Source organism: Saccoglossus kowalevskii, chromosome 17 (genome assembly GCF_978046115.1).
Source record: "Saccoglossus kowalevskii chromosome 17, keSacKowa6.1, whole genome shotgun sequence".
NCBI classification, from domain to species: domain Eukaryota; kingdom Metazoa; phylum Hemichordata; class Enteropneusta; family Harrimaniidae; genus Saccoglossus; species Saccoglossus kowalevskii.
The window spans coordinates 30,175,296-30,202,639 of record NC_140657.1 but is presented as its reverse complement, the minus strand read 5'-3'; the positions used below and the strand labels follow the sequence as shown (position 1 = coordinate 30,202,639).

The 27,344-nt window shown below is 34.6% G+C and overlaps 2 long non-coding RNA genes across 4 annotated transcripts; one reads left to right on the top strand and one right to left on the bottom strand.

The window, feature by feature from the left end:
- Positions 1–26,029, bottom strand: LOC144350804 (uncharacterized). 3 transcript variants are annotated; one of them, XR_014926818.1, is made up of 6 exons: positions 25,740–26,029; positions 25,366–25,403; positions 24,496–24,748; positions 8,626–8,736; positions 464–556; positions 1–261 (listed from the first exon to the last, which is right to left on the bottom strand). It is a non-coding gene; the product is annotated as an uncharacterized LOC144350804 (long non-coding RNA). The 3 variants fall into 3 exon arrangements; XR_014926819.1 differs by having other exon boundaries at positions 24,496–24,628; XR_014926817.1 differs by lacking the exon at positions 25,366–25,403.
- On the top strand, positions 18,058–24,116 carry LOC144342487 (uncharacterized). The gene is made up of 3 exons (XR_014926893.1): positions 18,058–18,171; positions 23,592–23,753; positions 23,951–24,116. It is a non-coding gene; the product is annotated as an uncharacterized LOC144342487 (long non-coding RNA).
- Positions 26,030–27,344: the final 1,315 nt, after the last annotated feature.

The window sequence follows — 27,344 nt, the reverse complement described above, 5'->3', positions numbered from 1 at the left end:
TTTGATGGCAATGCATAATCTCAAATTTACTAAAAAATAAAGCACATAAACAAATCGACATAGCCGCTACCCCATCCTCCCCAAGATATGTACAGTATCATCACTACATTTTGCACATAATGTTAACCACTACTTTCCATTTTGTATACAATAACATTTGAAATATATAAGCATATGTCTTTTCTTCGTTTTCTTGGTCATATTGTTTGTTTGTCCAAGGAAGTGACGAAGAATAGTATACTGCATGTTCGGCATTTACATCTGCAAGGGAATAAAGTGCATTATGAAACTTTTCAGTTTCTTTCATGGAATTTACATATGAAACGTTGCAGTCGATTTCGATATTACACGTTTCAGTTTCTTTTATTGAATTTAGACATGAAACGATATTCATTGAAATCGATATTTCAGTTCCTTTCTTTCAATTTCGTAATTACGGATGATGTACTGTGGCGTTACTTACATTTGTGTAAACATACATATAACATAAGAATCAGTTTTTTCAGCTTATATGACGTCGCTATTGAGCATAAACTTGTGTTTTCTTCATTGAAACCTGAAAATATAACATTTTTGTTTGTATTAGTATAGTTAAATATGAACAACCATACTGGTACATAATGCAACGTTGGTTTTCATTGCATATCAATGTATTCTGAATAAAATTTTCTTCAGGTAATCAAAAAGAAAATAGTGATTGAAATGAGAGTGATTTCCAATTACGCCCACGTTTTGTCACTGGTGAAATTTTTTTATTGAAATATATTTTCAAATAGTAAACACTAAAAGTACACATTTCTATTGCCCACAAACTTTAAAACAAATCATTTACTATTCAGCAGGGTAAGACATTCACAGTTGTTTTAATAGAAAACATGACAGTCGTGTGTAACGTTTAAAGAGCTAAACACTTTAAACCAGAACGTTTCAATAAATGACATCTTACAGGCGTAAACTAGAGAAACGTATTAACTTAGGCTCTATAGCACTATGGCATTATACGTGTTATACACCTTGTTATACACACCTTGTTATACACCTTGTTATACACACCTTGTTATACACCTTGTTATACACCTGACTTTGTGATGGACTAATTGTCAATATTGCATTACACGCTACTTATGTAAACTCAAATAAAACAACTGCAACACATCATTCAGCTCTGCAAACACTTGTATAGATTATGTATGCTAAGAACTATTAGCCACCACTTCAATGATTGAGTAAATGAATACCCGTCAACACTTCTACTGAAGCGCCCTCTATTAAGTAAAGTGTTTGAGTGAACGATTTGTAGCTCTGCTGAGAGAGGGAAGTGCTCAGAATGACTGGGCTTGTCTGTTCAGAGTTTTTTTTTCATAAATATAATGACGTGCAGCATTGGTACAAATTAATTACAGAACAAATGTGACGTATTAGTCATGCACAAATAATCGGTTTAATATTAAATTAAAATATTAAACATATGCTAAAAATATAATTGAAGATATCACCACGAAACAAGTTACACAAGGTACCCATCAGGTATCAAAGACATTAAAAAGATGTCTTAAAAAAGGTCGAAATATAATTGTTGATGAATGACAGATGAACAATAAATTCGCATTACATGAATATCCCTTCATTGACATTGGAATTAAAATGTTAAAGAATGTGCCACAGAAACCCACCATGTATGATGTTCGTGTCAATTATGATTGAAACCAGCCTGTGTATTTCTAAGAACGTGCACGGATGTGGATTGACTTTAATAATAACTTTATGACCTATACTATAAGACCTATGTTATAAGAAGTGTTCTGCTTCGACAAAATTACCATATATTTCGTTACCATCTCATGGTATTTAGCTACAATTTATTATTGTATAGTCACTAAATGACCCTGTATAACAATTTATATTTAGAGAGTTGAATAGTAGCATGAAGACAATTAATGATGGTAAGTTCGAAATCATCTCTTTCGTTATACATCCTATTTGAGTTTCTGCTCAAGGCCAAAAGCTAGCCACAAAACATAAGTAAAAATCAAACAAACACTAAACTATATCTATGCTTGTTTAGTTTAGTATGATAATACATATTAACCTCTTTTGATTTTTCAAATTAGTTTACCATTTGTATAAATGAAAAGCTGGCGATAATGCAGGTCATTGACATTTTGATGACATGGGTGATTATTCAAATTTAAATATTACCTGCAAATCTAAGAAAATGTAATGACAATTTTTATTTCACGAGTTGAATGCCATGTACATGTGAATATTTAAATTGCTGTATTTATAGATGAAACTCTCACTGCATGATTGGTCATATGATCTACGCCCTCAAGCAATCTGCATAAGTAGGTCAACCATATATTGCTTTCAACAATTAAATTTGTTGCGTGGGCAACCATTAATCCTGTGCCGTAATTATTCATTACAAGGGTAAGAAAAGTATTAATGGTAAGTTTCTTGTAGCAGTTCAATTATATTGTCATATTGTCTGTTTGGACGAAGTTTTCCAGCCATGAATTAATCGTGTCCGCCATTTTGAAGTGTTCAACATGATTCTAAAAGCTTAAAGTGAATGTACGTTTATTACAGTGATTTATGAATTTAAGTTATGAAATAAACACTTAACCGGTACATAATCTGATAGATTTATTTGGGGAGGGGGCCTATGTACTATATGGGAGACATGCTCACTCAGATTCTCCAACAATTACATAGGTTAATGCTAAAAATTACATTGGTATGGCAATATTACCAGGATGTGACATTAGCGAAGCCAATATATCCTATGAAACAAAGGTGTTCGTTATATGGTCTTCGTTGATGTTAAGTCTCGGTAACTTTGACATAGCAAGTTTACAAGACTTGTCATGATTTTTGCCATATTTGCATTTCAGTTGAAACCTGTTTTTGATTTCCAATCAGGTTTCAGAGTTTTTCCTGAACATCTGAAAAAATATGTTATACTAAACTATCCAACTTAAAGTTTTGCTCATTTGTTAAATATTCTGCTCGATTAACATTGTTCTTAGTTTGCACAATCACAATAAAGAGCAGTTGATTTGTATCAACACTCACAATTGCTGGATGAATATACCCTCATCAATTTTGCTCTCTGTTTTATTCTCCTATCATTCTCTTATAAAAGTCAATCTAAGACTTTGATTATTATCTTTATTTTATAGACTCGCATACATAAAGTCCTTTCTATATATATGGTTTTAACATCACCATGGTTTTCTGCTTTCAAGTTTATAATTTTATAATAATCAGAATATAATAAATGAGTATTGCTACTCCTCCTTTAGTTTGTTAAAACATGTTGGAATTACTACATTTTGACTATATTGGTTCTATACTGTCATATCATACTTATTTTCCTCATAATCACTTCACGTACTTTGACATTTCGTTATATGCATACCACACTAATGATACACTAATTCAAAGGGGAGGATATACAATAGGTATTCCATGGCAATGACATTCCAAACACACTTAATTTAATCTTTTCAACAGTCATTTGTGGTTGATGTGGGGTGGGCATAAGATACATGATGCTTAAATTGTATCTGGAATTTTCACCCTTATAAATGAATCAATAATGTTTAAACAACTTGCAACTTCTTGTTTTGGAATAGCAAATATTCGTGGCAAACATTTTGGTCATATCAATTTTTAGATGGCATGCCAATTAATTCAAATGGCTTGTCTATATTAACAAACATCACATAAGATACAATACCTCATCTGCGACAAAACCTGTTCAATAAGATCTGCTATTTTTCATTTGTACAATACAGTTACACCCAAATATTGTTCTCGACTTCCCCTTCTCCCATCCAATTTAGTGTGATGTCTTTTTTTGGAATTGTTATAACTGCAAAAGCTTCAACTATTTGTATTTCTTAACTATCTTTCCTTCAATGGTTTATCACAAGTAATTAGGTTTCAGCTGAACAGCTAAATCAGCCCAGTTTTGTGCAGACCCCTCTCTGTGAACAGACTTCGTAGACAAATCATGCATGTAAGGTAACATATATAATAACCAAATCTAAAATACTTGGAATACTATTTCATAAAGGTCCTCTGATAATTAAATTTTCTATATTATCTCCAGTCAAGTCGAGGATATTTTTGTGAGATATGAGTATTTTCTAGTAATTTTAGCAGCTTGTTAATAGTCACTTGATTATGCTTGACAGAATTTGCTTACAATACACTAAAGGCTTGCCCCTGCTTCCCTGGGGGCTAATATGGTAAATGTTGTGTTTTTATCCCATGTATTTGCTTTCAAAACTGAAATCACCGGATATTTGGAATCACTGGACTATTTTTTGAGAATAGTTTCCATAGTGAAAATACGTCATTTTTCGATATGAATCTCAATACTGTTAAAATATTAACGAGTAGTCTTTGTGATAATAGTCTCCCATATTATACATGCGTTCAATGCTCAGTAATGCAACATGTGTATTCGGCTGGATAGTATACTGCGGCAGAATGTTTCTTCTGGTCTGGACCAGATGAAAATATGTCCTCACTTTGACCAATTCCCCTGCTAAAATTTCAATGACTTACCACTGTACATTTTCTGGGGGAGAAAATACATTTACCAATAAATATCATTTGAGTAATGAATGTTGTTCACAGCAACATGCACACACATTATATTCCACTGCAATGAACACCAATATTAGCACTGACTCTGCAGATACAACCTAGAAGGCAAGACTATGGTGATGTAATGTAATCCAAAACGACTACGACTGTATGGAATTGCATCCACCTGTTGCATGGGCAGGACAATGATATAGACGAAACTCAAGAGACGAACAATTATAACGACATTTCGCATTGTATATCGGCCTTGCCATTGCACTGACAAATCAATATTGTCATGGAAACAGTATATAAGTCTAGCTTATTCATTAAATTAAATTATCATAATATCTCAGGGAATAATGCCATACAAATAGCAGTGGAATCTTATAGTGTGTGATAGAACATTCAACTGACTGAGTTTTTTAGATAATGAACCTCTTTGTTCATAATCATAGCGCAATGCGAATTGGTAGTTTGATGGTCGCTTACTGGTTGCGTTTATTTTTATACATGTACTATGTACTGAGGGGTTTGTGTTTAGCTATTAGATAAATATCTAAGCGACAATTAAAGAGAATTGCCAAGAACTAGTTCAAAATAAAATAGATTCAAGACAACCATTTAGCTGTTGGCAGTCTTCTGTGATTAGTGAACTAATATACATCATCTAGCATATATAATTCGCAGCGTAAAACCAATGGCTTTATTAGTTCGTGAGGCAACATATAATTAAAAAAACAGAATGCGAAAATGTAAATATACAACTGAATTAGTGTATTTTGTATATTCACAGTTACAAGATGGCGGGAGTTGGTTTGGTGTGTGAAGAAATTCGCATTGGCACAGAAGAAGAGTACAAAGCCAGTCAGTTTAATACAAGATATTGTAGTTCGAAATCACAACAGGAACCGGAAAAGGGATCACTTAAAGTTCATGGACGTGACACCAACAACAGATCTGGTACCGACATTGCTATTGTGAGTAAATCATTTATATGGAATAAATATTAGTCGCCACATTAATTCAAGTCATAAGTAATGATTAACATACATCATACCAAATATTACGCATCTTTATGTTCTGGTTCAAAATATCAAGACACACGTGTTGTTGTTTATTGTGAACACGAAATATTTGTTATTTCATTACAGATGCCAAATAGTCGGAATGAAAAAAAGACATAAGTGAAAGATCACATTATCTAGAAAGACAACATCTACAGATTTCAACATGAGCTTCGCTACAAGAATTTTTTTTTTCATTTTAGTAAAGTAGTATGAATAAACGAAGCAGTAATACAAAATTTCATCTCATTTGTCTGTGCACATCTAGTCTAGTTGCTGTGAAAATGTTTCTATCAAGGTTGATAATAATCTGGATGAAGTCTATTGTGAATTATTTGAGTCTATTGTGAATTATTTGAGTTTATTTATTGCGATTTCAGACCACTGGTTCAAATGCAAAAATATGGAATGTCTTATAGATGGCGCTGGTTTTACTTATGCAAATCCACGGTTTTCCTACTATAAAATAAACGCTGCGACATGGCATGAGAGTTGTTACTCATATTATTCATTAGTCAGTGTGAGGTACAGTACGAACATTCAGTTGATAGCAAATATTTATAATATGTATTTATGGTTTCCAACGCATTCATGTGCTCTCAAATATAACGTCATCAAAGCCTTAATCGTTTTTTTTTTTTAAATTGATATATTGTTATTTGCTAATTTGTTAAAGCGAACCTGAATAAGTGCGAGCTCATAAGTTGTGAATGACCATACAATTAGAAAGGTCGATGCCATAATTGGAACATTTATGCAGTGAGTTGTCTTGCAATATACCAATTATTTTATTGTGAATTAAAAACGTGCATTTTATGACAGACAGCTGTACAATTATTTTATTCCTGAGTATTAGTTAATGTCACTCACATCACTGTACATATACGTTCATTCAGCTCCAGTGCCAATGCATAGACAATATAACTCATGAATGTATGTGCTGTGTTTATGTCATTGTTATGGAAATTGTAATGATATCTCCATATGAAACGTTAGAACATTTTTGAAATACCGAGTAGTCAATATCAAGTCAGAATACTGTGGCACACTTTGTGCCAAGTTTATAATAGCATTTGCCGAATTTGAACATATGAAGGAGCAATCCCTAAAATAATTTGACGGATGGGTCAAAATGTGCTAAAAGATACATCACTTATGAATCAGATCATTTGTTTTGTTATTATGTATTCCTTTACAAAATGCGAGTTTGGGGAATAGTTAGTTTTATGACGATTCTTGTAACTACGTACTTGAATCAAATTAATTGAAGATATCAAAGAACCACAGTTTGTGCTACTTTGTATGTCCTATTTAAAAGTTTCTGAAATAGTTATTGTATTCTAAATTAAGGTGGGTGGTGTCTATCTATGACAATATGGTGATCTATTTTATTAAGTGTATATGTGGTTTCATACGTTTCATGTGTTCAATACTAGTTACTGTAGTAGTAATAGTTGGAATACAATTCTGTGTTCAGAGGTTATCAGTGTAAACGTGCACATCACCTACTCTATAATTAGTTTCCGTATTCGCAGTTTATAGGAAATGTTTGGTAATTGTATTAATATCATGAACGATATGAATTAAGTATGAATATCATTGTCACATGACCTATTCTGTAATTGAACAACATGCTGGTCATGTGTTTAACATCCCACAATTAAAGTGCTTAATTATGTCAGAAACTTTCAAACTAGTTATGAGATGTACGAGGCGATGTGATTTATTAAAATGATAATTATTACAAGTAGGGATTTTTTCGTTTCCGAATGTTTTACTTATAGTCAGTTTATCTTAGAAATTTGCCTCTTCAGTGCGGCAATCAAATGACCAGGGGAGAGTAGGTGTCCGCCCATTATGGCAGATGTTCACGATATCTTTAAAAAAACAGATTGGGCTTGAATGCAATACATTGTTCTACGGAATCTACTTTTTAATTTTTATAAAAGTGTAAAAAATAAACTGTTAACTATTTGGAGGGTACACGTGATATGTTTGGGAGCCATGTTAAGACCACCCAATAAGATACTGTAAACCAGTCTTATTGAATACCTATCCTAGAATAGATGATCTAATCTAATTATTTATAGTGAATATATGAATATAAATCATTGCATGAATATAAATAGTTGTGAGTATCTATACTATAAAATCATTACATCTGTAGTATGAACTTGTTTGTTGTGGAGCCACGAGTTCTACTAAAGTGATTCTTGATAGGTACCTTGCAGTAATAGTTAGCACAATAAGCGGCAATCACATGGTTTTGACCATACTCACTTATTGTGACATCTACCATCAATTGACCACGTGATGTAGCAATGCATGGCTAATCACAGTCCATGTAGAAGACATAAAACTGCTTTTATTTGGTACTTCTGACCTCTCCCCTTTATTGTGTTGCCCACAACCTATGTGTGTGTGTCTTTTTCAACGTAGAATACGATTTGTTCATTGAAATCTATGTCTCTGCCTGTTTGCTGCTGGCTGCCCATGTGTAACAATATTTGCCCACTCCAATGGAGGATATGATTTTAACACTCCCGTGATTAACAATGTATGACTGTCGTACATGTAGTCAAGGCAATTTAGCGACAAATAGTGCTTAACCTCCCACCCCTCCTCCATGGAAACATGTCACAAATACCCTTTATCTTGTCAGTTGCTATACAATTCCCACTTTATTTCTTCATAAAAGTGCAGGTGCCGACTTGTGCTAAAAATATCTATTCAATACTTTGAGAGAAAGTGCAGCTCTCTAGCTTAGTCAAGTCTTGCTCGTGTGGAGCAGCTTTTCCAACTTTTGAAAAACTCGGGCCTTGAAACAAATGGTGAAAAAACACCATACTAAGATGTGGTGTATTACCCCACCAGTATAGAAATAATGAGTATATGAGCTGTACAAGTTGACGCCCAGTGATAAGAAACTATTATTAGATGGCAAAGAAAACACACATACTTCTTTAGTGTCCAATATTGAAGACAGTGTATCCGAATGACAGCAATTGGCACCACTAAATGATGTAAGATAGACCATATCTTGTGTTGTAGTATACTTGGTCGGAAACACCTAAATCATGTAATTTAAAACGTAAAAAAAATTAAAATAATATTTCAATTAATACATTCATCATGTAAATTTCACCAATGTTAGTGTAGTTGAGTTAACAGGCGAGGGTACGTATGCTGATATTAAGAATAATTAAACATGACCTCATTATCATTTTTGCAAAGGCATTGTGGGAAATCCGTGACATGGTCAAAACGAACATGCCAATTGAGATAAGGTAAGACATGATAATATCATATATATATTATTTCCGGGATATTATTGAAATCAGAAGTACAATAAATGTTTAACTAACTGGTCACAGATAGATAAGGAATTGTGTGCGCTCGAGATAGGTACGTCACACCCATACAGTATCATACATTTTGGGCAAGGTATCGAATATTCTACGTTTTATTTTTGAAAGTGTTATGCCAGCCTGCAACTGAAGAATAATGAATCAGTAAAAATCATTATAACAAATTGAATATAATTATTTACGGTCAGGTATTCGGTAATAGAAAATTAAATTCGAATTCTTTTAAACAAAGATAAATGTTGGGTGACCTAGTTATAAGGGATTTCCCCATCAGTAGTTTGTCACGTGATCCTACCAGCTGACTAGCTTGGATTGAATAAAATAATGATAATAATAATAATAATAATAATAATAATAATAATAATAATAATAATAATAATAATAATAATAATAATAATAATAATAATAATCTTCATTATAGTCGTGAAGAAATTACAAATCTTCTTTGGTTTGTAAGTAATATTTTTATGTTGATATTGCGTGAAGTTAGTTTTCATATTTTAGTAAAAGTATTGTTTATGTATCTGATAACATGTCTAAGCAGAGATGGCTCTATAGTGTTTAAAATCATTTTAAATTTGTCTATGTAGTTCTGTGTTGAGAAATTATTGTACATTCTGTTAAATTGTTCATAAAGTTCCCGTCTTTCATTTGTATATATATTTGATAGTGTATTATGATTTTTTTTTCGCCCTCTGTTGTTACAAAGAATTTAAAAGAATTTACATATTTTGTAAATTCTTTCATCAGTTGGTATGTTTGGACGTATATGTCTCCTAACTTCAATTTCTAGGCTATGGCAGCTTAGTCTTAGTTGTTTTGATATCTTGATATGTTTTCATAATATTTAAATAGGGTGTACATTCAATTGCATAATTTAAAAGTGTGTGCGTAGTTTAGAGTTTTCTCTATTGTTGGTCTCATTCTAGATCTTTGTATGTTTGGTGTTCTCTTGATAAGCTATGGAATTTCTGTCAATGTCAATATTGTAGTTGTTTTTGATTATATTTAGTTAATGTAGTCAGTTTTTGTAACAATTTTGTTTTAGTTCAATTATAGCATCATATGCAAAAGTTATTAGCCCATTATGAATCAGGTTTTGATAATACTTGATTGCCCTGTGCTGAATAATTGATAACAACGGTAATCTACCAGTTTCCATTGTGCTACCAATAGTGTTGCATTTGTTATTGACATTCAGTAAATCACGACAGATTTTTAGATGATATTTTGCAATACCCAGTCCCACTGTTCTATTGTTGTGTTTATTTTCATATAGCTGTAGGGATTTAAAAAAGGTTTTGTCTGCAGTTTTATGTTGTTCTGCTTTTCTGGCTTTGTCGGTTAAAAGTTCCATTGTCTTTGTCATGGTTTCATTTGAATTAAATGTGATTCCTAGGTATGTGTATTGAATGGTGTTCTTGTTCAGTGTTATGTTTCCATAGGAGAATAGTGTATCTTCTGGTTTGCACCCATTTATGGTGAAAGTCATAAATTCTTCTTTGTGTTCACTGTTAGTTCCCACTTCTGTGTGTATTGCTGTAGAATATTAATACTGGCTTGTAATCCTGATTTGAATGTGGATGTGAACACTATGTCATCTGCATATAATAGGTTTGATAAAGGCTGGTTGTTGAGTTCAGAGATGTCAGTTCCTATCAAGTTCTGTTTATATGTCAAACGTTCCATCCAGTTTAACTTGAAATGTTTCTGTACATGTCTTGTATCACACTGTAAAATGATCCACATATGTTGTATTTCTGAAGTTTGTATAACAGTCTATCTCTCAAGACAATGTCAAAACACTTCCTAAGGTCCACAAAGCAGGTGTAAAGTGCATTTTTTTGCTGTTTGGTATTTTGTAATCATTGTACTCAGAGTCAAAATGTGGCCATAGTTCGGTGATGTTTCCTGCAGCCAGCATGGTCATTGTGTATTGCATTTCTAGGTATTTAACAATTCCGGTGTTTATAACAATTGCAAAAATGTTCGCTACATTGCTGCTTGTGGCAATGTCATAGTAGTTAGATGGATTTGATGTATTGCCTTTTTTATGTATTGAAGTGATTATTTTCCTATTCAATAATTCTGGGTAGTGTTCTTTAGAAATCATAAGACAATATAGTTTTTGAAGTGCTAACGTATTGGTCTTCCATGTTTGAACATCTCTGAAGGTATTCCATCAATACCACTGGCTTTCCTAGTTTTCAATTATCTTAATACAACATTTATGTTTCACATACTTTTTTAATAGTTTCTGCTTTTTGTGATATTGGATCCTAATTTGTTGGTTATATGGTGGTGCAATCCATTATATTGTGTATGTGTTCCATGCAATTTCTATAGTGATGCTTTGTATGGTTGATGGAAAGACACTACTACATGTTTTATAGTGTCAATAGTAGCACCATTGTAGGTTAATATCATTTGATTCCTGGACAATTCTCTGTTTTTTAACTTGAGATGATTTGGAATCACTCATTATCAAGTGCTGAACTCCATAATGTGTGTGACGTTGACCATAATTGTTATGGCCGTTGACTTTGTCTGATAGTGGTGATGGTGCTCGTTGATGGGTACTTGATTTTTCATTTGATGGTTCAACTTGAATATTTGTTATCTTTTCATCTGGTCCATCTACTGTTTTTGTTTTTCTAAGGAAGTAGTAGGTTTTTGTGCTGTCTTCCATTGGATGTTGGATGTTGGGATAATATGGGTGATGGTAACACAAAATTCTGTTCTTATGTTTGTATGTTTTCTAGTTAGCGCTGTCATCAGAGTCTCAATTTTGAATCCAGGAGATAATCTGCTGTTCTAATTATATACACAGTGTGTTGGTTTCGATTGTCATCTTATTCATCTGCACACTGAACTTGTCTCTGTCTCTCGCCTGAATTCTCAGTTGTACTAGTTGTTATTTTGCTTTAAATTCTTTCTGTGGTAATTAAATGTCTGATTCTTGTGGATATTTGTCCGTGATTTTGATTTCTTAATTGCTAAGTAAACTTTGTTAGTTTGTTTTGTTTGATGACATTGTGGTGTTACTGCAAATTGTTTTGAGGTGCTTTTGTTGGTTTTCAGTCTTTCCTACAGGAATTCTACATGATGTGTCATTTTTAATATAATAATTAACTATGGTATCTTTGCTTATTTTCTATTGAGAATCCTCTTCGACTTTTAGTGAAATTTTAGTGTTGTATACTGGTGTGTTACTTTTCTTTGTTGTAGATTCGTGTCTTCGATGTCAAGATCGGAATCAGAATCGTCATTGTCATTGATTCTAAATCTGATTGTTTTCCTAATAGGATTTCTCCTTTAATTTATGCCGTAGTCGTTGTTCATTGGAGATGTGTATATTAAGTTGTAGCTGTACTTGCATGTGTTTCATTGGAGTAATTGAGAATCCTTCTTTGAGAATCCATTGTTGATAAGAATTTCCTTGGATCAAGAGAGTACCGCTTTCAATGAGTCTGTGCACTAAACACAAACAAATTTTGTAAACACGGAAGTTATTCTAATTTTAAGTAACAGCGAGTATTTCCTTGATTTACCCAGAATTCTGTGCGAATCCCCTTTGATTCTGGCTACTGGCCATTTTCGTTCATTCGTATCCGACTCGGATATCATCAGAAAACGCGGGATTTGTGCAGTTTTGAATAAAACAAAGTTAGCGATTATGAAGAATGGTTATTAACGTAACATCCGATCACCTCTGAACCTTTTGTTTCGCATTTTAATGTAAGAAATCCACATTTGAAACGGACATGGTGTCGATTTCACTACTTGCCATATTTTATTTTAAAAATAATATTTATTCATTTTCAGCCCCCAAGTGACTGTGGTATTTTCTTCTTGTTTATCGTGGTAGCATTGTTGATATTCCTTATAAACCTTTTTATTTAGCCATAGATCTGTGTACTGCTTATCTGATGTTACAGTAAATTCACAAAGCTATGTTCCAAGCGTAGTTTTAAAAATAGTATTGTATTGTTGAAAGCACGGGTTCGAAGGTCATCCTTGCAATTTGCATACCAGACACATGTACGTTTATTTATTCACCGTATTACTCTTATCCATATTATTATTGGATTCTTCCAGAACTTCATAGTGACATACATATACAGGTAATATTACTAGGTATATTCATGAACATATGATGTGTTGACATTGCTGTAACATACAGCAATTTATATATTTACTGCCTCAATGAAATACAAACAACACGTTCGATTTTTCTTTTTTGTTTCTTTGTGGTTTTTGTGTTTTTTTGTAAGTGGATGGCTTTAAGTTTTAGTGTGGGGTTATGTTATAGGAAAATACCATATGTAAATTATAATGAGTGATTTGAAAGTATTGTCGTTAAACGTTCAGGGGTGCTCTACTCCAGAAAAACGAAGGGATGTTTTCTGTTGGTTAAAAACACAGATTTTAATATTTATTGTTTGCAAGATATACACTGCAAAATCGGGGATGAGGATATATGGGAATCGGAATGGGGGCAGAAGTGTTTTTTTAGTGCGTATCGAAGTAATTCCCGAGGTGTGGGAATTTTTTTTAACAAAGTTGATGAATATACGATACATAAATGTAGAGGCGACGCTGGTAATTTTCTATTTCTCGATTTAACTTTTCATTCACAACGGTTCACATTGGGTACCATTTATGGCCCCAATGAGGACAATCCAACTTTTTACCAAAAAATACAGAATATCCTGGATGACTTCGGGAATTTGAGTATAATTATTTGTGGGGACTGGAATGTCTCACCCAATTTTAATTTGGACTGTAGTGGGTATGTATCTTATAATAACCCAAAAGCAAGCCTGGAAATTGACAATCTAAAGAAAGCTTTTGATTTGATTGATATTTGGAGAGTCACCCACCCAGATTCTAGAAGATTCACTTGGCACAAAAAAAGCATCTAAAGCAAAGTCGTCTGGATTATTTCTTGGTCTCCCCAGACATTTCCTCTTTTGTTAAAAATACAGATATTTCGTACGGGTACCGTTCGGATCACAGTACGACTACAATTATTTGTAATTTTTACTTACAAAAAAGAGGGAGAGGTTTCTGGAAATTTAATACTTCACTATTGCATGACAATGTTTATACACAAAAGGTTAAAACGTCAATCGAAGAGGTTGTTGAGCAATACAAAATTGGGGAGGGTGACACCGTAGTGTCAGACAATGACTGGAATTTCTCTATTAACCCCCAACTATTTTTTGAAATGTTAAAACTTAAAGTACGGGGTACGACGATTGCTTACAGTACTTATAGGAAAAAGGAAAATGTGAACAATTTTCAAAAAATTGAGAATGAAATTAACGCCTTGGAACAAGAATTAAATATACAAAACTCAAATGATTTGGTTATTAAATTAGAGAATAAGAAGCAAGAGTTGGAAAATATGCAGAAAATTAAAACCCAGGGTGCAATAATGAGGTCGAAAGTTCAATGGGTTGAGCATGGTGAGCGTAATACAAAATTTTTTCTAAACTTAGAAAAAAGGAATTATATTGATAAAACCATAACACATTTGAAAGTGGATGATGACCGGTCAATTTCAGACCCTAAGGAAATTTTGTACACTGAAAAATTGTTTTATGAAAACCTTTATACCTCGAAACCTACTGTACCGATTGATAATTGTTTTTCAGTCCTATCCCCCAGTTTGTCTGAAATTCAAAAAGAACAGTGCAATGGTGAGATCACTTATACAGAAATTCTATCAGTTTTGAAAAAAATGGAAAATAATAAGACACCAGGTAGTGATGGATTTCCTTGTGAATTTTATAAGTTTTTCTGGAACGATATTCATTATTTCCTAGTAAAGTCTATTAATTATTCATTGTCTCTTGGTTACATGTCGATTACACAAAAACAAGGTGTTATCATTTTAATTCCTAAGAAAGATAAGGACAAATCCATTCTAAAAAATTGGCGTCCGATCTCATTATTGAATACAGATTACAAGCTGGCTTCAGGCTGTATAGCCGAGAGACTTAAAACGATTCTTCCGGATATTATTAGTGATTCTCAAACTGGATATACTAAAGATAGGTTCATTGGTGAAAATACTCGTTACTTGTATGACGTGTTGCAGTACACTGAGCTTAACAAAATTCCTGGTCTGTTGTTATTGTTGGATTTCGAAAAAGCTTTTGACTCTATTGAATGGAGCTACATTGATGAGGTTCTCTTAAAATTTAATTTTGGTGCTTCTTTGAGGAGTTGGGTTAAATGTCTTTACAAGGATTCTGTCTCATGTGTTATAAATAACGGACATGCAAGTGAAATGTTTAAAGTATCCCGGGGTGTTAGGCAAGGAGACCCTTTGTCTCCATACATTTTTATTATTGCAGTCGAATTTCTGGCCCAGGCTTTGAAAAACTATCGTGATATTAAAGGAATAAAGATTGATAATAAAACATTATTATTAAGTCAGTATGCAGATGACACATTTTTAACATTAGATGGTTCAGAATCCTCTCTACGTACTGTCTTCCAGGTACTGAAGAATTTTGCTTTAGTTTCAGGCTTGAAATTGAATGTAGGCAAGACAAAGGCTGTTTGGTTTGGGTCAAAAAAGGGATGCAGTGACAGAATATGCCCCACATTTAATTTAATATGGTTAGAAAATAATTTTGAATTATTGGGACTGATCTTCGACCTTAATTTAGAAAACATGGTGGTCTTAAATTATGAAGATAAATTGAGAAAAATTTCTTCCTTGTTTGCTTCATGGGGCTGTAGACCACTATCTCTTTTGGGTAAAGTTACAATTGTTAAAAATCTTGCAATCTCACAACTAATCCATTTATTTTCCTCCTTGCCATCCCCTCCTAGTGCACTTATGAATCGTCTTAATGCAATTATTAATCAATTTATTTGGAGTGGTAGGCGAGCTAAAATATCCAGGGCTACTCTTAGTCGTGGTGTTGAATATGGTGGTTTAAATTTACCTAATTTAACACTATTTTCCAAGGCGTTAAAATTAACTTGGATTAAAAAGTCCCAAGAAAAAAGTGCTCACCCGTGGAAAATACTTTATTTTAATATTTTTAGGAAAATTGGACATTATAAGATTTGGGAAGCAGATGCAAATTTTATTAAAAAGTATATTACTTCAATTAAAAATAACTTTTGGTCGGAAATAATGGACATTTGGCATTCTTGTATAAATCATCAAAAATTTAATTATCAAAGTCAGGTTTTGTGGCATAATTCAAATATTGCTATAAAAGATGATTATGTCAACAGGAGGTTGTGGCAGGAAAAGAATATTTGGTATGTAAATGATTCATTAGGAGATGATGGTCATTTTTTAAGTTATGAAAATTTCAAGTGTAAATACGACTGCAATGTTAATTTTTTGGAATTTCAATCTGTGTTAAAAACTATTCCCAGGTCATGGAAAAAGGAGTTGCAGGAGAATCCTAAGAAATTAAATTCAATTGACAATTATTTTGTCCTTAATGTTAGAGACAAACCTAAACCTCACAAAAAAATGTATTCGGATTTGGTTAGGAAAAATGTACCTCCTTTGGGCTGTCACAATAAATGGGAAAAACGGCTTGAAATTCGAATTCCGGACGAAGATTGGAAACCCATTTTTAAACTACCATTTCTCTGTACATTTGATTCCAGGCTGCAGGCATTTCATTATAAATTTTTACATAGGGCAATTTACACAAATAACACCTTGTGCTTATGGAAATTAGTTGATAGTACATTGTGCACTTTTTGTAACGCTGATATTGAAACTCTTGAGCATCTTTTTATTACATGTACTATTACTAGAAGATTTTGGGGGAAATGTCAGCAACTCTGGAAAAAATGGACAAACGTTGATATTTTATTGTCTGACAGGGACATTTGTTTTGGAATACATGGCAGTTTTTATTGTAATCTTCTCAACCTTTTTATTTTAATCTGTAAACAGCACCTCTATTCTGAATCGAAAAGAGGTTCTGTCCCAAAGGTGGAAGTCGTGGAGAGTATAATGTTAAACACTCGCATTGTAGAGCGACAAATAGCTATCAATAATGGTTCAATGTCTAAATTTAATGAAAAATGGAATAATTTTAATTATGAGTAATTCACTTATCAGCCAGATTTGTCAGCTTATCAATAATGTTCCCCCACTTCCACTTCTTTTAAGCCATCCACTTTTCTTTTTTTTTTGTTGTATTTTTTTTCTTTTTTTTTTTTGTAAATGTATTTATTTAAAGTAATAAAAAATAGATAAAAAAAAAGAAATACAAACAACATTCGCCTTCTACATATACAACTTGAAATCAAGTGTTCATATTTGACATTTTGAAATATTCCAAAATGGCCGACCACCTCGAAGACAAAGCGGCGAGTGAAGCTATATCTGATCAAAGGATAACTAAACAAAAAGCGACATTAATATTCTACTGAGTTTTTGAGTATAGAAATCGATTAATAAGGGAAGGGTTGTTTTCAAAACTATCGTAGCTGTATAGTACTAGTATCATGGTCGATTGGGTGCAGTCTTGCTCGTAGCTGCAAATAAATGGTAGTAAATGAAATGCGCCATTGGCTCCTGGCGACTGAACTGTGTCGGGTCCTACCCACAGTGTTAGAAGATAACGACACCAGCATATTTATTTCACCAAATGGCATATAAACAAGTACGAATGAACGTTTTAAAATAATAATTCTATTTTTTTTTGTTTCTACCGAATAGATCATTCTCACCATACCGGTCTATGTTTGCGTGCAGAATTATATTATACATTTTGTTTGTCAATAGGATTTTTCTCACATTAGCAATTAATCTTCAAATGATCAATTTAAAAAAATAATTGGGCATAGTTCCACTAAACCTCAAAGATACCTTCCATATCAATGTAACAAATACAGTTTATCAACGAATCATAATTCATCATCATAATTTCACAGGTGTACAGCTATGATACCAGATCAAGTAGTTGAAGCAGCGCGCACATCATTGGGTGAGGTACATGTCATTGGTCAAGAGAGCCATTCTGGAACTATCGAAATGTTTAATGTGAGCCAGTTATTTATTGCGTTCCCTAGAAGAATAGTGGAGCAGGAGACAGAGTGTGGTACTGTAGAATTACTAGTACTCAATTCAATTATTTACGGTAAATATACGAATGTCAATCATGAATAGTTTCATGGAAGTTAGCACAACAAACATATATATAACAGAAATTACAGATGTGTTCTCCTGCTAAGTAATTATCACATCCAGACTATTTGAATAGCAATTGTAAATGTTTCCAGGTAAATGCATTTAAAACCAAACAAGTGGAACTATATATTTTACTACTACAGGAACCTTTGACCCTAATGACGTATTTTGACATCTGGGCATCAATTATTCACATCACATAGATATGCATGGCTAATCACAGTCAATGTTGAACCCAAATAACCGTAATTAATGTGTTACTGTTTGTCCCATAACCCTTCGCTTGTTGTTGTTAAGCCAGTTTAAAAATTCTATTTATATAATTGAACAATTCCTCAGGATAAATAATGTTCTACTGGGAAGACTAGGTGTGGTATTACATACTGCATGTCCACTGTCCATGTGGAATACTGCATGTCCACTGTCCATGTGGAATACTGCATGTCCACTGTCCATGTGGAATACTGCATGTCCACTGTCCATGTGGAATACTGCATGTCCAATGTCTATGTGGAATACTGCATGTCCACTGTCCATGTGGAATACTGCATGTCCACTGTCCATGTGGAATACTGCATGTCCAATGTTTATGTGGAATACTGCATGTCCACTGTCCATGTGGAATAGTGCATGACCAATGTCTATGTGGAATAGTGCATGACCACTGTCCATGTGGAATACTGCATGTCCACTGTCCATGTGGAATACTGCATGTCCAATGTCCATGTGGAATACTGCATGTCCACTGTCCATGTGGAATACTGCATGTCCACTGTCCATGTGGAATACTGCATGTCCACTGTCCATGTGGAATACTGCATGTCCAATGTCTATGTGGAATAGTGCATGTCCACTGTCCATGTGGAATACTGCATGTCCACTGTCCATGTGGAATACTGCATGTCCACTGTCCATGTGGAATACTGCATGTCCACTGTCCATGTGGAATACTGCATGTCCAATGTCTATGTGGAATACTGCATGTCCACTGTCCATGTGGAATACTGCATGTCCACTGTCCATGTGGAATACCGCATGTCTACTGTCCATGTGGAATACCGCATGTCCACTGTCCATGTCGAATACTGCATGTCCACTGTCCATGTGGCATACTGCATGTCCACTGTCCATGTGGAATACTGCATGCCCACTGCCCATGTGGAATACTGCATGTTCACTGTCCATGTGGAATACTGCATGTTTACTGTCCATGTGGAATACTGCATGTCCACTGTCCATGTGGAATACTGCATGTCCAATGTCCATGTGGAATACTGCATGTCCAATGTTTATGTGGAATACTGCATGTCCACTGTCCATGTGGAATAGTGCATGACCAATGTCTATGTGGAATAGTGCATGACCACTGTCCATGTGGAATACTGCATGCCCACTGTCCATGTGGAATACTGCATGCCCACTGCCCATGTGGAATACTGCATGCCCACTGCCCATGTGGAATACTGCATGTTCACTGCCCATGTGGAATACTGCATGTTCACTGTCCATGTGGAATACTGCATGTTTACTGTCCATGTGGAATACTGCATGTCCACTGTCCATGTGGAATAGTGCATGTCCACTGTCCATGTGGAATAGTGCATGTCCACTGTCCATGTGGAATACTGCATGTCCACTGTCCATGTGGAATACTGCATGCCCACTGCCCATGTGGAATACTGCATGCCCACTGCCCATGTGGAATACTGCATGTTCACTGCCCATGTGGAATACTGCATGTTCACTGTCCATGTGGAATACTGCATGTTTACTGTCCATGTGGAATACTGCATGTCCACTGTCCATGTGGAATACTGCATGTCCACTGTCCATGTGGAATACTGCATGTCCACTGTCCATGTGGAATACTGCATGTCCACTGTCCATGTGGAATACTGCATGCCCACTGCCCATGTGGAATACTGCATGTTCACTGCCCATGTGGAATACTGCATGTCCACTGTCCATGTGGAATACTGCATGTTCACTGCCCATGTGGAATACTGCATGTTCACTGTCCATGTGGAATACTGCATGTCCACTGCCCATGTGGAATACTGCATGTTCACTGCCCATGTGGAATACTGCATGTTCACTGTCCATGTGGAATACTGCATGTCCACTGTCCATGTGGAATACTGCATGTCCACTGTCCATGTGGAATAGTGCATGTCCACTGTCCATGTGGAATACTGCATGTCCACTGTCCATGTGGAATACTGCATGCCCACTGCCCATGTGGAATACTGCATGCCCACTGCCCATGTGGAATACTGCATGTTCACTGCCCATGTGGAATACTGCATGTTCACTGTCCATGTGGAATACTGCATGTTTACTGTCCATGTGGAATACTGCATGTCCACTGTCCATGTGGAATACTGCATGTCCACTGTCCATGTGGAATACTGCATGTCCACTGTCCATGTGGAATACTGCATGTCCACTGTCCATGTGGAATACTGCATGCCCACTGCCCATGTGGAATACTGCATGTTCACTGCCCATGTGGAATACTGCATGTCCACTGTCCATGTGGAATACTGCATGTTCACTGCCCATGTGGAATACTGCATGTTCACTGCCCATGTGGAATACTGCATGTCCACTGCCCATGTGGAATACTGCATGTTCACTGCCCATGTGGAATACTGCATGTTCACTGTCCATGTGGAATACTGCATGTCCAATGTCTATGTGGAATAGTGCATGTCCACTGTCCGTGTGGAATACTGCATGTCCACTGTCCATGTGGAATACTGCTTGTCCACTGTCCATTGTTAATACTATTAATTTATACTTGTTTAAGGTAGAGATGCAGTTTACCTGACATATATTTTAATTAGTTAATTAGGAAACCAAGATGACCTCCCTTGTCCACAAAACTATATATTTTAGGAAAGCTTATTGTATGAATTTTAAAATTTTGTTAGTATATTTTTTTTATGGACACTGTAGTTTGAAATATGCACAAAAATGTGCTTTTTTGGTCAAAAGTGATTTAAAAGAAATTAGCTTCTAAACCATGCTTTTGTTTCCTGTCAAAATTGGTTTATGGGTACATCTGTTTACTATGAAGAAAGTGCCGTCTTGAAAACTGTCTACCAGTTGTCAATTTTGCAGGGCAGCAGCTCAAATTTTACTACTTCAAGTGTATGCATAAATTAACACCCAGGTTAGTTGTCTGTTCGATTGTTGTAACACTGTTCAACCAAAAACAATGTCCCGACGGTGTTTTGAAGATAAACACATTGTCAATCATTTGTGAAAATTTCAAAACAAAAGGTCAAAGCGTCTAGGAGCTATTTTTTTAAAGTTCTGGGATGTGCACTTAAAAGAAGCTGAGATAATTGCTAATTTGCATAACAATTCACTCAGTAAGAAGTTTGCTAATGCTCATAATTAAAATGGCTGTAACAGTTCTAAATTTAAATGTATTATCGTTTTGTTAAAAGTTAAATATAGTGCATAATATGGAGATCCCGTTATTTCTTTTTTTCACCATGTTTCTGTTTTATTATTTATGTACAGCCTTGCTAAATCTTGCTAAGCATTCAAAAGAGAGAATGTTTGCACCTGTTATCTATATTTTAAAATCGTTTTTTGAGTATGTTCCACTATTTACAATTCTACAAAATTGTAACAGTCTATAGCCAAGACTGTTTGGATAATAAAAAGCAAAAACAAAAATTTCACTCCCAAGTGCTCACAAACCTGCATCTCTACCTTAAACGATTTATTTATGTTGTCAACCATTAATTGTATTAAGCGTTACTCGGATCCAACTATAGAAACGACTCACTCTTTAACACAATCATTCATTTCGTCCCTCTCACTCCGTCTTGTACATATGATCGGTAAAGTATACATTTCTTGCACTCCAAGTACGAACAAGGTTATATTTTAATGCCCATCTCTTCACGCTGATGTTGGTGTATGCTATTTCCAGGTATTTAGGAATTTAACATCAGTTATGTAATTAAATAATTATGACACAAATTTCGATAATGTTTAGATGTGAATACATCCACACGTATGTATTAAATAGCCTAATCACCAGAAAAAATCGCCATCTTACAGTTTCACGTAGTTCATATTCGATTCCTAATTCCAACAAGGTAAACCGACATCACCATCCCTCGAAATGAAAGCGCTAAATCCACTCACAATTACGTATAGAATAATTGTAGTGTAACAGTGTATAGAATGAATATTGAAATAATTGGATCTAATAATATACAGCCACTAAATAGATTCAGCCAAGCGTAGTAGTGATAATTTGTCAATATTATGATATGTTGCTATAGAAACGTTGACACTATGTGTTTGAATATCACAAGTGCAGAACGAGCAGTGTAATTTACAAAGGATCGAAAATTGCCTCAGGGAACCCTTTTATATGTAAAGCGCTGTTGTATGACGCGATAGTTCCAGACACGTCCCATTTATAAGCATTTTTTAACTTTCACTTTGGTTCGCTGTACTACTAACGTAATGTCAATCTAATTGTTTTATCGGCCAATTGTGTGTCGTTTTACTTGTAATTATATGCACAACAGCATTTGTCAATCACACACTTTTGAGTTAATTCTATACTTTACTAGTTGTTTTCATTTATTGTGACTAGTACTATAGTACTAGTACTATATTTTCTATCATTCTGTGTTTTTTTAATTATTATTACATACTAGTACATTATTGCGATGTAAAAGATAAAAAAAATAAAAAAAATATATTTCAAAAAATGAAAAATTTAAAGCCCAAAGAAGTATTTTATATTAATTAGATTGCTATATTAACTGTGTCGGTACAGTAAATTTGATTAGTTGAACGATTCAGTTAAATGTTGATAACAATGGTACCTTTAGAATCTGAACGCAAACATAAGGAATAGAAAACACGAGCTGTTTTCCAAATTACAAATTCTGGCCTTTATATATGGTACAAAAAAGCCGACAATCGGTTGATAACCTTTACTGTGGTCAGGGTTTATTGTTAACTAACAACAAATGACCTCTATGACCTAATTTAAACTTAATTTAAAATTTATGTGACAAAGGATGAAAATGTCCTATATTAATATTGATATGAATTGTAATATTTCAATCAAATGACATATACAAATTCCCAGTGCGTTATATAGCTTCCGTTGTATACAGTGGGAGGGTTTTATGCATAAGACATTGTACATATGTAACAAGCTCAGACGTGACATTTATTTTGCTCGGACGCTTATAACGTCTGTGCAATAGGCGTCGGATCAGCCTAGTGTTAAAGATTATACCAAATATTTGTCACGTGATTATTTGATGACTGAAATCTCATTTAACTAACATTAACTGATAATATTGCATATATTTTATAATTCAGGTACAAATATGAGTGGACTGCGCGTGATATGCCAAGAAATTAACGTGGGCAATATAGAAATAAATCATGCTGATCAGACTAGAATAAGAATACACTGCCCAATGCAGGAACAGGAAACTTGTGGGAGTTTGGAAATACATGGACGTGACCAACTGTTGAACGGTGTGTATGCATATTCAACATAATGTGATTTGAATATATTAAACATTGAAATCGTTTGCGCAATAGTGCGCTCGTAAATAACAGCTATATGACGTCATTTGCAGTACGTTTATATTTTAGGATTACTTAAGTTTCTATGTATTCAATCACTCCGTACATCTACTTGTATTTATTGTATTATTTCACGTCATTTACAGGTCGATTATAGACGGAGAATTTGACTTGTAGATGGTCGGTGAGGTGTCGAATAAAAGTGCTCCTGACTTGGTGATATTAACTGATTTGACTGACCTGGTGCTTTTGGTGCTTACTTGTACTAACATTTAGCAATAAATGATGCAGCAATACTGCACACAAACTTCATTATAATTATTACTTTTAAATTGCATCAAAGGTTTGGTATAACTTTAAAATAAAATAAAATCACGTCCAATTAAATTAGAGGGCAAAATCTTTACTTTCAGTCGGGTGTAGTTTCTCAGTGAATTTAATATCGAACCGCATTATCTAGTATGTATATAAGCTTTCCTGAACTAAATACACATTGAAAGTTTACTGAGGTAGTATACATATATGTTACTAAACACTCAAATGTGAAAACCTGAAAAGTTATCACGTGTGATTAAGTCATACGAATGTGTGATCAATTAGGCATGCATTAGCAATGTAGTTTGTATAGGGGTACAGTAGTCTTTTGTTTAACTGATCGTATTCAAACATATAATAACGATATCACACTTACCTACTTCTATCAATGAGGTCACATGCTCAAAGTAAAGCCTGTTGTTTTTGAAGTGATGCCTGGTTTCAGTATTTAGCTTAGTAAGTCCTTTTTAGAAGAGATGTTAAACAGCCTCTTAGACTATTCCACTGATCTGAAGACACGGAATGTGCTGGAATTTGTGCCCAAAGCATTGTGTCACTTAAAAGTTAATGTTCTCAATATCTATTGTTTGTGAATAAGATGCTTACTATTGTCTGACCCGAGTCGAACTCTACTGAAAAAAAATTAGCGTATCAAACAATGTAGGTCTCCATGGTGTTTATTTAGATGCTTCTGGGCATGTTGGAATGCAAAGTAACGATTCGGACCAGCGGATTTAAGTGCCATCAACAAAAAACAAATTGTTACAGTAAACAACAATTGATGAATGATAATATATGATGAATGGTGTTTGCTACGAAATCTTATGACGACCATTATAAATTGACACTCGCTCTGTGTATAAATAGTCAAATACTTTCTCTCAGGTTCGCTTTCAGGCATTTAGAGATCCACATTTTTCTTTCTGATAATGTGTCATTTTACTGGTTGTGTTGCCAAGGTAACAGGTATTACAGTCGCAAAAGAGTGAAATATCGGTGTGATTTTTCGTTGTTTTCTCCATTCGTGCTGGTAACATTTTACTGGATGTCGCAGTAATCACATGTTACTGACCTTGCATTGTATTGCATTGCATTTTGATATTTAAGGTGCGACAGGAACCTGGCTGCTGACGTAGAGCGGAACGTGAGTGTACCCAATACAGAAATAGATGACATGTATACACTTTACGAGTTTATGTAGTTACAGTGCGGGTTGTATATGAAAATATTAAGTTGGTATATTTACCCCAAGCTAGTGTTATAATTGAACTATTCAAGGCACAGCTGTTACATGTCCACGTTGTAATTATGCAGAAAAAGATTGCGTATAGCGATTTGTTATGGCGTATACATATACTTATCAGATACTTATTATTCATTGCATCACGTGACCAATCGACAAAGGTAGCGACAGTGGAAAACAATAATATATTATTAATTAAGCACATTCTCGAAAACTGCGATGGAGAATAGTATGACTCAAGTAATTGTTTTTAGTTGTTCCGTAAATTACGTCACAAAACACAAATGTTTACTATCGTATTGTTTTACATCCTAGCTTTCAGATATTGCCTTATATATATGTTTAGTCAATTATAGAGAGCGTCTTTATACACAAACCTTTAATATATTTCCCAAGTCTTCACCTTAAGCGGCTAGAATGATGTTAAGTCTCATCACTGTCCAGCATGCGACATTAGTTGCTAAAATAAGTCGTAACTCTGTTACAATCTATGCTATTTAGCTCACATCAGTGTTACGTCAATGTAGTCTCGTGTAGGCTGCGTTGAACGATAGCAGGTTATTACGCGTCACCAACCACGTTTTGCAGTCATTATTATCATTTCAATAGAAAATTTAAAGCGACAAAGTCGTCACCCGCACACGCACGAGAATTGAGTTCCAAGCGATAATAACAACACACGGTAAGAACGCAAAGGCTCATGGGTAGACGCTTGTTTGTAAACAATGACACGCTATGACGCATGCGTAGGTGGGGACATCCCGCTTTGACAGTGCAACATAATATGTTCAGGTAGCAGCTATGTGTGTACATGTTATACCAGCAATATTTTGTTTAATTGTATCCATAGTAAATATGAGACCACTATTTGTTCAGTTATTACCAAACGCTTCAGCGTGGTATTAAGAGTTTGTTTTCAGGGGTGGGTGATACCAAGGTGGGAAATGGATGCACATATGGGGTTAATTCCTTGAATTGCAATATAGAGGGTTCAGGCTGAAATACAATATATAGTGTTTTCATGTTTCGTCTGATATTTTTGTGGTATTCTGCTGCTGTAAGTAATGCACGATTTGTTCCGAAATTCAGTATATTTTATGTATTCCAGGGTTATTCGTTTTTTGCTGAAAACACCCCTATTTTTAGTGGCAGAGTCGAATAGTCTCACTCCCACTGGGAAATCTGCATTGTTGCTTGAATGTGAGTTAATTAAACACATTTTCCAGACCGGCGAAAGAGTATGCAACAGCCAATTTTAACAGCCTGTCACGTGATTTTAGTCTGAATGTCAACATGAAAAGAGGCTAGTCCATTTTACGCAGGAGTAATTGGGAGTAGAATATGTGAGGGATAGTATCAACAGAGATGTGCATAGTGAAAAGTAATATCTATCCTTCATTTGCATCTCTGAGCATTTCTGTTTTAGTATATTGGTTTGAAAATGTTGAACTTGCATGATTTGCAATGTTTTTTTTAATGGGACTCCCCTATTGATCGAATCCCGGGTTTGAACGAGAACGGCACACCACGTGATTCGTTTGAATACAATGCTGATGGCAAACATGCCGTGTTACTGCGGTACTCCACTGACGGGATGACTTACTAGTACTGCATGCTACAACTTCGCTTGTGATGTTGCTTGTTAGCCATGGATTACATGAATCTTGATTAGCAGTCAAATGTTGCTCATTTGACGTTGGTAATCTTTATTTGGAACTGAGTAACTTCCTGGTACTTCGTACTATGATAAGAATCCGTCAACATACATCAAGGTCTCTCAATCGTAGTATTCCATGTGATGTACACCTAATATGCCAAAAATGTTGCTGAACGATTTGAACTGAATAAAAATAGCAGACGAAAATTTGTTTACAAAATAAAAATACTTCGGTTGCCAATGAAAACCGGTAAAAAACAAGCAATATGTTTTCGGCTGTTATCATGGAAGGGACATGGACATGAAGCTAACGTCTTTTTATAAC